The 14,058-nt window shown below is 44.4% G+C and overlaps 1 protein-coding gene across 1 annotated transcript in view; it reads left to right on the top strand.

Annotated features, from left to right (window-relative positions):
* Positions 1-264: 264 nt before the first annotated feature.
* The window catches only part of LOC308292239 (hippocalcin-like protein 1), a 70,400-nt gene continuing 56,606 nt past the window's right edge, over positions 265-14,058 (top strand). Inside the window, exon 1 of the mRNA XM_080734548.1 lies at positions 265-295. The gene's annotated coding sequence lies outside the window, so the exon portion shown is untranslated. The remainder of the gene's footprint in view (positions 296-14,058) is intronic.

Genomic DNA, 14,058 nt, shown 5'->3' with positions numbered 1-14,058 from the left:
GCTGTGACAGACTGACTGCACGGTAGTAGATCATGGTTTTCGGGGATTTATTTCAGTAAAAAAAAAAAGAAAAGCCCATTTATAGGCCAGCAAGTCGGACGATCGGTGTGTCGGACGGGACTGTCTCTCTCCTATAGGCCGACAATACGGTGGACGCAGCCAGCCAACAGAACACACAGCGAGCATCTCTCCCCATCTGTCTCTCTCTTCTCTCTCCCCCACCTCCCAACCAACAGCACTGCACACCGCCCCGGGTGGTTCGCAGCGGACTGGACCCTCTCTTCCCTCGGATCGGGTAAGATTTTCGTTACCAATCTCTCAACAAAATAGCCTGACCTTAAATATTTAGCAGAGCAGGGCTGGAGTGTTAATAATAGAGGCTAGAGTAGTAGGGTACGCGCGGATGGCTTTGACAGGACTGTCTGGGGCACGTTGCTGTGCCGCTATTGTTTATCAGGACACTAGTGTTTCCACGGCAATGTGTGTGTGGGGGAGAAGCGACACAAAAAAGGCTATACGCCGGCCGAGCGGTCAGTAGACTAGCCTAGAGGTGACACACAACCTGCACCGGTTCACAGGTAGCCGAGGAGGTATAGGCTACATTAGGATGTAAATTAGTAAATACTAGCGTATCAGTTGGTTTGGTGACTTATAGCGGCCAGCACATGCAATCTGCCCCGGTCGGACCGTGTCATTTTTGCACAAAATGGACGATCGTCAAAATGCATTGATTATAAAGTAAATCATTTGCCTAGTCGCAGATAACGGTATATGTAGTCTCACATATACGGTGTTTTTTTTAATGAATGGATGAAGTGTATCCTAGCTGGCGCATCATCTCGCTATGTGGGACATATGGGGTGAGGATGGATGATGCGCTCGGTCTGACCGTGCTTCGTTCAACTCAGCTGTTCCTTTCTTTCCTCACGAATGAATCGATGCTTGGAAAAAAAGAGAGCACTGCACGGTCTGATCATTTGTTATTGTCCGCCAGACAGAGTAAAGTGAAACGATGTTCCTGTTTCTCTAGTAGCCTATAGACCCCTTACTACTGTGTAATGATGACGTGACAGCCAGGGTTCTCACTGTGCTAGCTACTGCTGCACCAGAAAGATCTGCCCTTGTCCCTCGTTAATCGTGTCTCTTATTTCTCGTGTCATGTGTCAAATAAATGTGTTATCATTTCCTGTATATTAGCCTACTGAAGAAAGGAGTATAGGCCTACTTTCCCGTTATTTATTGAGCCGGTAGACGGCGGAATACTGTATTTCAACCATCAGAGTGAGGGATCATAACTCGTGGCACACAAGGGTATGCTATATTAGTTATATATAAGGCCTTATACAAATGAAGACATAGATTATTTGTATGAAGGATCCATAGGGCATGTGTATTCACCCATACAGTGAAAATGTATTTTGCGATTTACATTACATTTTCAGCATTCAGTCAACACAAAGACCTAACTTTTATAGCTTTAAGATGAGATTTATGATCCATCAAAAAGCAGGTGTCTTAGCAGCAACAGCAGCAGTGGGTGAAATACATGAGCGGTAGCTACAGGTAAGAACGGACACAAGAAAATGACATATTAATCTGTTTAATAATTTAATAAACAGATTAGTGTCTAACACTAGACATGTGCAGTGAGTGGGTCTGGTGAGCTAAACATGTGTGTTTCTATTAAATCAGCCAATGTAGAATCTATCACTGGCAGTGAAAATATGCCTGGCCCTGAATATGCCTCTCTCAGTCACCAGTATGAGTGGATACGTATGTGGCTACTATACAGATTGTAAACATGGAGTGAATATGATTCTGATTCTGATATAGGTGCTGTGTCAATCTGCATTTAGCAGTGAGTAGCACCTGGATAATGTACAGCCTTTAAACAGTGAATCTGAATATAACTAGGAAGATGCAATTGGAAATTGCAAGTGTAGTTGCCTATTTATTTGTCTACTCTGAGTAGCCAAATTGTCATGTGCAGCTTGACCAATCCCCCTTTGACTCAATGGACTTACTTACAGATGGGGGCGGCATAGCTCAGGGGTAGAGAAACTGGTATTAGAGCACGAAGGGTATAAATCCCGAAGGGTTCCCAGTTCGAATCCGGGCTCCCCCTGAGTTAATGTCGAAGGGTCCTTGGGCAAGACTCTGAACCCCTAATTGCCTCCAGTGAGTAGGTTGGTGCCTTGCATGGCTTCCTCCGCCACCGGTGTATGAATGTGTGTGTGAATGGGTGAATGTAATGCACAATCTATGTAAAGCGCTTTGGATTAAAAGCGCTATATAAATGCACCATTTACCATTTACAGATACAGTTTATCTAGAATAAATAGTTTCCCCAGGACTACAGTGTGTTGCCCTGTTGGACAACCACACTAATGAGTAGTCTATAAACAATGAGCATGAGTGAATATAATTCTCAAAGCATTATCTTTAAACATAGGCATCAGTCACAGTTATACATGTCATCCCGGTAGTTCAATTACTTTCCATGCCAGCCTTGGCATATAGCCACTGAGACGTATTGATTTTGTAAAATTCCAAAGTAATTTGGGAGCTAAGTAGCAGTTATAGGACTGAAGCCACTATGGTCATTCTCTGATTGTCGGTTTAGTGGCCCCATAATGAACGTAATGATGAGCGTGGCAGTGTCGTGGTCATTATTGGTTCCTTCTGACCTGAGGTTAATGGGATTTTGGAAAAGGAAAAGGAGGAAAAGGTGCTACTGATTAATATTTCATGATGATTTTTCTATACGGCAGAAACAATCTCTGCTTGAGTCATTGAGCCATTAGTGGCACGTGGTCTCGGAAAAATACGTAGATTCTGTTATTTGGTGATGTTTAGTTCCTGTTGCCAGTGTTTACTCTTGCTAATGCTAGCCAGGTTGTTACGTAATAAGATAAACGGATGGCGGGGCAGCACCATCACTGGCTCGGTAACTCAGACACAACATAGACACGCGTGCCTTCATTTTAATGTGCATAACACACACACACACACACACACACACACACACACACACACACACACACACACACACACACACACACACACACACACACACACACACACACACACACACACACACACACGGTTGTATAGTGTGTACATACACCCCCCCCCCCCCCCCCCCCACCCACACACACACGCGCACACACACACACGGCAGTATAAAAGCAAGTAGTATTCAGTGATAGATGCCATAGGGCATTCAGTTCAACTGAGGCAGTTCAACTGAGAGAGAGAGAGAGATTTGAAGACTCGATATTTTACAACTAAGCTTTTAATGCCAATTACAATGCAGTCAGACTGTAGTTTCCATGGGGTGAAGAGCAACTTATCAAAGTCCTCTATTACATAACGACAGAGATCTCATTAAGGGATGGTGGAACTGTCAAGTCCACCATCCCTTCCAATCCTATATAGGATCTTGACTCAACTTTTGGCAACACTCGGTCTACAAGCTCAGTAGCTCACCCACCGCATGGCGGCAGTGGCTCAGGGGTAGAGTGGCCGCTTGGCAACCCGGAAGGTTCCAAGTTCGATCCCGGGCTCCCCCAGGGTTAGTGTTGAAGTGTCCTTGAGCAAGACACTGAATCCCTAATTACTCCTGATGAGAAAGTTGGTGCCTTGCTTGGTTTCCTCTGCCATCGGCGTATGAATGTGTGTGTGAATGGGTGAATGTAATGCACAATCTATGTAAAGCGCCTTGGATAAAGGCACTATATAAATGCACCATTCACCATGGCGATGCAATGCGTTGTGCTTGCAGATCGGTTAGTTTTGCTATTTGTTCTACTATGAAGTATACAGGGCTTGAATGGTTAAGTGCACAAAACGAGTTAGAGCAGACAAAGTGCATGTGCGAGAGCATGCCAACAGACAGCTTGACTCACTCAGGAAAGCGATTAAGTACAATTTGACCTGTCTGGTTAAAACAACATAAATCCTAGATCTGTTCATCATTGGTGATTCATAAACAGGAAAAAAAGAATAACTTCATTTGATATTCTATTATAACAATCGAATAAAATAATTTTACAACCCCCGGGAATAGAAGGGCCTCTGGGTAGTAGAGAGTTCGATTAACTTAAATTAAACTAACACTCCGGATTTGACTGTGTACTGCATGGTTTGGCCTTGCCAACACAGAATGCACATGGCAGTGAACATTGTCTGTTGTGATGCTGCTAGATGTCGTGACCGCATGTACGGATGGAATAAATTAGCCATGCAAATGGTCTTCACGTCACTTTGAATCAGGGCTCCTGACCATTAACATGGATGCAGGAGAGCTATAGGTGTGGGAAGATGAATTAGACTTGCAAACACACACGCGCACATACATACACACCCACAGCACAGTATGGCTCATCATCATTCAGCTTCTCTAAAGACACTGGTTCTCTTTGGGTACATCGGATGTAAAGGGCCGACTTTGTTTACATCGGATGTAAACATTGTGGGCCCGACAATGACCAAAATGATTATTTTACCATTATTTTATACTTTTAGTGGTCATTTTTTAATAGAAACACATATGAAACGTAATCTTTTTTTATAAAATATTTTCGAAACATTTTTATTTTAGTGTCCGTTTTTCAAAAAAAAAGTTGACTATAGCTCCTTATTAAGCTCTATTTTATTTTATACCTACATTCTCATAAAGCATCGCAATGCAATGTGTTGTGAGCTTGTAATAATGCTGAAAAGTTTTAACAACACACATCGTCTCTTATGGGGGTCCCTGGCAGAAGAGCTTGTCCGATGGGTGTCCACAGCAACATACATACAGTATAACCTTGACATGAGAACGTATGAGAAGTTGAACCACTGCTTTATCATAGACCTCCTCCTCCCGGGGAGACAGGTGTGACCTCTGGAGCCCTTGGTTGGGCTGAAGTGACAGGCAAGCAAGCAGGGCCACACCAGGGCGGGGATGACGCGCCTCCCTCTACAGCGGTGTGGCCTGCTGTTTGTAAATCTTTTAATGGCGTGATGGATGCCGAGGGTCGTTTAATCCATTCAGAACGGGTACACATTATTGTGTATCATTATTTTATGCTCTAACTATTGAAAAATAGCAGATATACAAGCTCGCTGCGAGCTTGTAGATCTGCTATTTTTGAAAAATCGTGAAAATTTGAATTTTGACCCGATTCTATAAGTGTCTTTTGAATCCTTCTAAGGTTTTTTGAAATACCTATGTTTCTATGTCAGCAATCTGGCGAGCCATCGTCAAAGAAAAGGTTCTTTTCACTCAACTGGAGCTCAGTTAGTCTGTTCTTGAGAGACTACTATGTCAGTGGTTGTCAAACTTTTTCATGTGAAGGACCCCCAAAATGATATTTATTTGGCCACGGACGCGCATCTCAAAATATCTAGTTCCAGGGACCCCCCAGAAGCAAAATTTGAGTTACAAACGTTCGCTTTGAAAATACATACATTCAAAGATTTGCACACATTTTCACGACTTTTTCAAAAATAGCAGATCTACAAGCTCGCAGCGCGGCACTCGGTGCCGCGCTGTGAGCTTGTATATCTGCTATTTTTCAATTGTTAAAGCAGTCAATAATCCTAGGCCTAAATGGGTTAAAGAAGGACAAACTCTGAAGAGTTTAAGGAAAAAGAGCAATATAAGTCGTTAAGAGGACAGCATCGGACTTAGCTATAAAACGTTAGCCTTGCTTTTTCAGTGGTTCTGCGGCTTGGTGGTATAAAACGGTAATGTAGAGGAAACGGCGCTGGTTACGCTTATCACATAATGGCTTTATAGTGTTTTTGTGTGCCGCGACCAGTTACAATATTGTCGCTATCGGGGCAGAAACCTCTCCATATAGTAATACTTCTTTAGATTTCTTTCACAAGTGAATGCCCCATTTTGCCACACTGCAGTGTCACTGCTATTTTAGAGTTTCTTTTTTTAAGTGAAAGTGCTTCAGTGTTGTCTGTGGGCTTTATAAATATTGAACCTGAAAGAAAAGTATTAACAAGAGCTTATGACAAAAGTATTCCTTAATTGTATTTCCCCATTATGATATAGGTAGGTATGTAATATAAAACACCTGCATGATTCCTGAACAATAGTTTAGGTCAGACCCGATGAAGCTGTATGCAAAACGCAGTGTTGGCTGAGCCTTTGACTTGCACTTGAAGCTGGAATAAGAGTCAGCCTTCTGGCAAAAACGTCTGCGTGTGGCAAACTCTCTGTTTTAATTGCTCCTCTGATTTCTCCAGCCACCACCTCATGCACCAAGAAGGAATAAGGGCCAGTGCAACCGTGTATCAATTTGCTGAATGAGTCTAAAGTGCACAGTATATGTGTTCCTATGGAAGGTGGATGTGCAGTGCATATGATGTATGATATGTGGCGTGGGGTGTGTATTTCTCATGATGCATGCTAATTCCGCCTTATTCTACTGGGAGGGACACCTCCCGTTAGTCAGCAAACTTTGTGTATTAGTCAGCAAACTTTGTGTATGCACATACTTACACAAATAAATACTCTACTGTACATGGATAACCATGTAAAGACCCATAAATGGTACAGTTACAGTCTGAGGTGCTGCTGTCATGTGATCAACAGATAAGAGTTGGTGAACATCTCAAAACACCTGCTTTTATGGATCAAAGACACTTTGGGCCTGTTTGTTTTTGTTTGGCTACATGGCCGAGGAGGCTGAACTCCAACTGGTACATTTGCTCGCGGATCATTGTATGGGAAGTTTCGGTTTAACCACTCTCATAAGCAAGGGTTTTCAAATTATTTCAAGATGATAAAAAAAAAGTGCCATTTTCACTATTTATGGTATCACAAATGATATTCTTTAGAAAGCGTGTTCTAATCTCTTGTGAGAAAGGCAAAAACAGTATAGTAGTGTGCGTCTCCCCTCCCCTCTCTTCCAAGCTGAAAGGGAAGCCAATTACTCTCAGAACCCAGTGAGTTGTTGGGCTAATGAACTCGGGGGGAACAAAGCATTAGTGTGTGTGTGTGTGTGTGTGTGTGTGTGTGTGTTGGTGCACACAAGACTTGTTGTTTTAGCATAAAGGACCAACACCTATCTACAGACAAGGCTGGGGGAACATGCTCTTTGTGCACTTCACTAATTAGCTCATTGTACATCATATCTCCTGCTTTTCATTCTCTCTCTCTCTCTCTCTCTCTCTCTCTCTCTCTCTCTCTCTCTCTCTCTCTCTCTCTCTCTCTCTCTCTCTCTTGAAATAGGGCCTCTCTCCTCAGTGCACCCTCCATGCCGTCGTTCTCCTTTGCTCCATTACTCTCACTCGGCCATTAGATCTCCCCGGGCGTCCCTCCTCGGTCTGTGCTGCACACACACTTTACCCGTACTTCCATCTTTCTTCATGCCATTTTACCCCCACTCTTCTCTCTCGCCTTTTTTCCCCCATGCTTCTTCCTCCACAAAAGCTGGTTGAAGGAGAGAAGTGGCCATAATGACACACAACACCACCAAATCCCCTTCGCTCTAATAGTCTCGTATTATACTCTCAAGTCCCAGAGGATTCTCTCGATTTAGGTTGCCGCTGTTATTGCGTGAAGAGAATGCAGGGGTTTTTCATGGAAGAATGGCCGTCAGCTATGTCTATATTTTGGTGATGTAGATGTAGTTTAGCGGTGGAGTTTATTTATTTATCCCTATGGATGGCCATGCTGATCCATCACTTATTCAGTCCCAAACGACATTTCTCCCAAACTAATGTCTGGATTGCTGTGGAATTAGCTGTCCGCAATTGTCACGGGGCAGCCCGTGCCCTATACATACATACAGTATATATTTATATACAATGATTGAGGACAGTGTTCACTCATCTAACTACACAGCGTCTACCATTTGACTAACTTTGCCGGCCGGCTTTGGGAAATGACTGTGTGAAAGTGTGGGTTAATGGACAGTGTTCTTAACATGGGCTTTACATGCATTTTAATGTTCTCCTGTTGGTTTATTGAATCATTGGGGTGTTGGTGAAATGGGTGTGGCCAATTTTCCTGGGTCTCCTTCGCAGCCGGTGGCAATTCCTTGGTTAATAGGAATGGGCCAAGTGCTGTGGAGGAGAGGGGTGTTTCCTCTGGTTTCAGAGTTGTGTGTAGTTATAATGTCATTCATTTGAAGTTCACCCAAGTGTAAGTGTAACATGCATCATTTAGAATGTTTAAGTTCTCTTACTAGCTGTGGGTTATTTTGGAATGTTATTTGGAAGTATATGGAAGTATTGCTAAGGCTAATTGGTGTCCTGTGGTAGGATCCACTCTCTACTTAATGGAGGCTGCAGTGACAGCCAAGTTAGTTCTGATGTGGGCAAATAACACAAGAGAGCATTCCCTGAAGGGAGAACTACGGGGCCTTGCGGAGACTTGGTTTTACCCGAAGAGAGTTCTTGGCCTGTTGGGTTAATGTTAGTGTTCGCCTAAGTGTTTATTTATTTTGCAGCTCGTTCTACTTTTTCTATTTTTGGCCAGTCATACTTTTGTCTACGTGAATGAATTGTAAACTGCACTGCTGATGGGAGATGTGGGGTAAAATAAAAACCCTTAAAAGATATCTTGGACTGTTTTTGGAAGCCTGGCCGCTCGGGCAACTTTACAGCAATGATTCAACTCTAGCCTTCTGAGTGGCCCCATAACCTTAGTCAGTGCAGTGTCCAATATTGATTTTCACATTTAAAAAAATCGATTTTACATTATTATATATTTTTTTGTTGCAACCAAACTATATACTACTCTACGGTAAATGGCAGTTGATTTATTGTTCACATAGCAGGCTGTTGAATATTTTAATTTAAAGTTTGAGCGAAGAGTGTGTCACATGTTTACAAACATACAGTGCATGCACACATTTCATTTTAATGTTGGATTCCAGTCGACCATATATACAAAATATCGAAGGAAAAAAAACATTGATATTGATTTATTTATTTTTGGTCAGTCATGCACAAATGTCAACTTTTCACACAAGATATCTCAAAATCTAATGGGCAGATTGCTTGGTGACATCAGAAAGGTCCGGTTCAACTACAAAATGAAGCCACTCACATCTTCTGAAAAGCATTACCCCGAATTAGAGTTCGGAAAGCTGCACGTCGGAAAATCGAAACTCTCCGATGAAAAGTTTGGTCGTTGAAGACAGTATTCTTCCCTTCTTTCTTTCTGAAAGAAAAGAACAGCTGCGCGAACTGCAAAGCCCCCGATAGCAGAGGCCCAATCAGAAATAGATCTGGTCGATCTGGTGCCGCGCGGCACGGCAAAAGTCGATCTGGTGCGGCGTGGGCGGCACGGCTGCGTTTACAAGCGGCCGTGACAACTGCAGCCCTCGTTTCCCCAGCTGCTGCTGAAATCATACAGCAGCCTCTGGAGCAGCAATACACAACGGTCTTCAATCAAATCTGCCATCTGACTCTCCGGGGAAGGACATGATGTTGGTACGACGAGAACCGCAATGGGTCTGGACTGGAGTGTTCCGTTTGATGCAGACCGCTGTGTTATTAGAGCACTGTTTCTCAAACACTGGGTCAGGACCCATTTGTGGGTCACAGTCCTTTTTTTTTACGGGTCATGACTCGAGTAAAAATCGCATTTTCAAAAAATGAAAAATGTTTAGAAATATATCATTTTATGTTTTAGAAAAAATAATACAAATGTTATGCATTTTCAAACAAACCTAATAAATTCCATAAAAAAAAGATTATCTACAAGCTGTCAAACGCGTCTAGTTTGGGTCGAATCTCTCTTTTGGGTCTCGACCTGAGAGGTTTGGGAACCACTGTATTAGAGCATACATTTTAGACATGACCCTTCCTTCAGTCCATATTTACCCAGGGAAAAAGTACACTGAACGTAATTTAGATGATCTTTTCGGCAGCATTCTGCTTTTATGCACACAGCCCCCCATGGGGTTCTCTCTCGGTGCTGGCCATTGAGCATCTCTGCTGGTACGTTTGTTGGCGAGGTTCCTTGCGCAAGGACACACTGAGGGAAGGATGGGGAGGAGGGGGCGTTCTCATTCATTTCCCCCACTTACAAACTTCTGTTCACCTGCTGTAGCAGCCCCAACGATGAAGCTGCTTGAGTAGCATGTGTGCTTTCCTCACTGACTAATGCAGCAAACCACACCCCCAATCATAATCACTGGCTACGCTGTCCCACCTTCAAGCTGGTTGGAAGTGACGTGCGCCTGTATGCATGCTTACTGTATGCTAGCTCGCCGACCACAACAACTTGCCAACTCGGACAAGGGTTGGTGCACAAGGCCATTGGTGGATCGGTGTAGGCCAAGGGTCTTCAACAGGGGGTCTGGGACCCCTAGGGGGTCCTCAGAGTTACTACAGGGGACCTTCAAATCTTTCTGTGATAGAAAGTAAAAAAGCAAATCTTTTAGCCACATTCTAAACCAGATTCTGAACTTTAGCCAAAAATAGCAGATCTACAAGCTCACAACGCCTCGCAGCGCGCGAGGCGTTGTGAGCTTGTAGATCGGCTATTTTCGGCAAAGTTGTTTGGTGTAGAGGGGAGAAGTATTGACAGTTCAAGTGGTTAAATATCTGAAAACACAAATTGATATGAATCCAAAATACACTGACGATTGTGCTGTCAAACGATGAAACTATATGGAATCTCTGAAAAGGTTGGGGGGGGTCCCTGCTTCATCTCTCTCTCAACTAAGGGGTCCTTGGCCTGAAAACGTTGAAGACCCCTGGTGTAGGCACACGCTCGCCTAGGGACTCGCTCGCTTTGCAGCCACGCCTAACGAGCCTCAACTCAAAGGCCTTGCTGTTGGTGTGCCTGCCTCCGTTGTCAAGGGATCACAGTGAAAACTAGAAGCAGTGCTCTTCCGAGCACAGGTATCCACCAGGCCACACAAATCGGCCTGTTATAGCGCCACCATGAGGCTGATTTAAAAAATGTGGGGCAGAGGTTCTGAATTAGCATCCAGGGAGTGTGTGTGCTCAGTTTGGCAGCGATCGGGCCAACGGTGACTGAGATTTGCTGGTAACAACCAGGCCACACAAATCGGCCTGTTATAGCGCCACCATGAGGCTGATTTGAAAAATGTGGGGCAGAGGTTCTAGATTGGCATCCAGGGAGTGTGTGTGCTCAGTTTGGCAGCGATCGGGCCAACGGTGACTGAGATTAGCTGCTCACAAACTGCGAGGACGGACGCACGCACGGACGGACGGACGCACGGACGCACGGACGGACGGACGGACGGACGGACGGAGGGGAAAACATACTCTCCCTCAGCCTTCGGCTGGTGGAGACAATCACAGTGACGGGGGGCGTGGTTTGCCGCATCTGTCAGTATTAAAAGCACTGACAGATGCTTGAGTACATTCGATAAGAGTTTTTACAAGGCCCTATAGTAGTGTTTTGAATGAAGGCTAGGGGGAATGAAGGCGTCATCGCCTTCGCCAATCACCAGCGACATCAAGTGTTTTTTTCTGCTAAATCCATCTGCCAGTGTTACAGCTCAACTACAGGTCGTTGTGTTTTTTTTATCTTACGCATTATGTAATATGAATGGCAGAAAACAAAAGCAAGATATTGTCGTTGTCAGGTGGAAACCTTGTATGTCCAAAAAAAATGAACTAAACTATTGAAAACAGCCGAACTACAAGCACACAACGCCTCGCGGTGCGAGGCGTTGTGTGCTTGTAGATCGACTGTTTTCACTACTTTTGTGCGACGGCCTTTTCTGATGAAGCAGGGCTTTACTTAGCGAAAAAAAAACATATACATTTAAAATGTGGAGATACAAGGTTTCTGCCCGACAGTGACGATATGACTTAAGAGAGAGGGAGTGAGGAACTCAAGGGAACTGGTGAGGAGGAGCGAGTCAGGAGACACGGCGAGCGAGAGATAGAGAGAGAGGTAGAAAGAGGTTGAGATGGTAGAAAGTAAGACAGTGTTGTTGGTGGCGGTAGCCGGAAGCAAAGTGAGTGGGCCGGGGGAAGGTAATGATCAGAGCAGGATGTGTGAATCTCGCACCTCTTCGCCAGGTTGATGTGTGAACTTTTACATGTGCGCCTGCAGGATGCGGTGGCGAGGGGGGAGGATGAGGGGGGAGCGGTGAGGGAAGAGAAGCGGAAAGAAAATCGTCTGAAAAACGTGTGATGTGATCGAACTTAGCCCCAGAGGCGTGAATCAAAACAGCGTCCCGGTTCTGACAATGGAACAAGGGGGGAGCGCTTGTTTTCGGTGGAGATGACGGAGGCGCGCCGGCGTTGTATTATAAACACAATCTGATCTAGCTATAACATCAATCACGACATAGGCTATTTATTATAATCACTAATTCACTATGAAGTGTCTTTAATTATAATTAAAGTAATAATAGTCAAATAACAAACAAAGACAAATTGTTCTGCCCACAACCTTATCAAACCAAAATGCCTAAACTACTGCAAAAATGTAGGCCTATTATAACTATGATAATGGTTCTTAACTTCTTGTAAGTCCCAATTATTAAGTATAATACTTGACCTTATAAATATAAAATGTTTATGATTATTTCTTGTGTTATATGTCATGAAACATCGCATGTAGGCCTATTATATTACCTATAACCTATAGACGAGTGAGCTCTCGATCGGCACCTCCGCATGGTCCAGGCGAATGCAACGGAGCGCTCCCTATACCTCTGGTTCAGCCAATCACAAGCTTCCATTGTCAGAACCTGGACGCTGTTTTGATACACGCGCCCCAGAGGTAACCCTAGCTACCAGCATGCACCGCACGAGCCACAGCGTTGCATTGTGGGATTGAATCTCTCTCCCGGCTGGCTGGCTGGCTGGCTGGGGGACCGTGCGACACGATCCGTATTAGTGAGTGAAGGGGAAATTCTTGCTGAGCTGGCCGCTGGCCTTCCTGACAGCAGAAGTGGGGGTGCAGCGTGTATTTTTAGACCCTTCCTCTCCCCTTTCGTCATCGGCACAGGAAATGGGAAAGCGAGACGTCTACAATGTGGCGAGTCGGCATGGCATACTTTTCCAATCATCCCTCTCTCTTTTTTATCCCCCGCCGTTTCCTGAGTTTTAGGCTCCTTCCCAAGCTTTTCCCTGCCTCCCACAATGCTGTTGGGGTGGATGCCTCTGCCTTATTTGGGAATTTGGGGAGTTGGGAATGTATGCTTTAGATATAATGCCCCCCCAACCCACCCCACACACACACACACACACAGAGTCTGTGGGTGTATCCAAGGTTAACCACTGGACTGATCAGTGCCACATACTGTATAGCAGTGATCTTTAACGTTTTCAGGCCCCCTTAGTTGAGAGAGAGATGAAGCAGGGACAGCACAATCATCAGCGTATTTTGGATTCATGTCGATTTGTGTTTTCAGATATTTAACCACTTGAAGCGCCAATACTTAATAAACTCGACCTTTCACTCTGTGCTTGGTCTGCTCATTTCCCCCTCTACACCAAACCTCTTTGCCGGAAATAGCCGATCTACAAGCTCACAACGGCGTTGTGAGCTTGTAGATCTGCTATTTTTGGCTAAAGTTCTCAGAGTATGGGTAAAAGTGGTCAATATAAAAGAGGAGGAAAACGTTTCTATCACTCAAAGATTTGGAGGACCCCCTGTAGTAACTCTGAGGACCTCCTAGGGGTCCCGGACTAGTGGCGGCTCCAGGGGGGGGGGGGGGGGGGGGGTATCCAATACTGATGAAAAAATAAATAAAATGTATATGAATATGTGAAAGACAATTTACTGACTTCTATGTAAACCATACTATAAAATCATACTTTTTATGCTGGAAAGCATCTTCAGCCTCACAAAAACCCTATCCGATCACCTACAGTCCTCAGATATGGAGCTGGAAACTGCCAATGATCTGGTCTGTTCAGTTATCCATAACCTAGACGCGAGAGAATCTCGTTTGTTATATTAGTACTATTCATTATTGTTTGTTGCCAAAATTAATTATCCCTCGCTCTAAAAAAGCCAGCTCCCCCATAGCCCCCCTAGTCACAATTCTTTGGAGCCGCCGCTGCCCCGGTCCCCCTGTTGAAGGCCCCTGCTGTATAGTGTGC

Source organism: Nannobrachium achirus (genome assembly GCF_963921795.1).
Source record: "Nannobrachium achirus genome assembly, chromosome: 10".
Taxonomy (NCBI): Eukaryota; Metazoa; Chordata; class Actinopteri; order Myctophiformes; family Myctophidae; genus Nannobrachium; species Nannobrachium achirus.
Note: the sequence above shows the minus strand (reverse complement) of the source record. Positions and strands in the feature narration are given on the sequence as shown.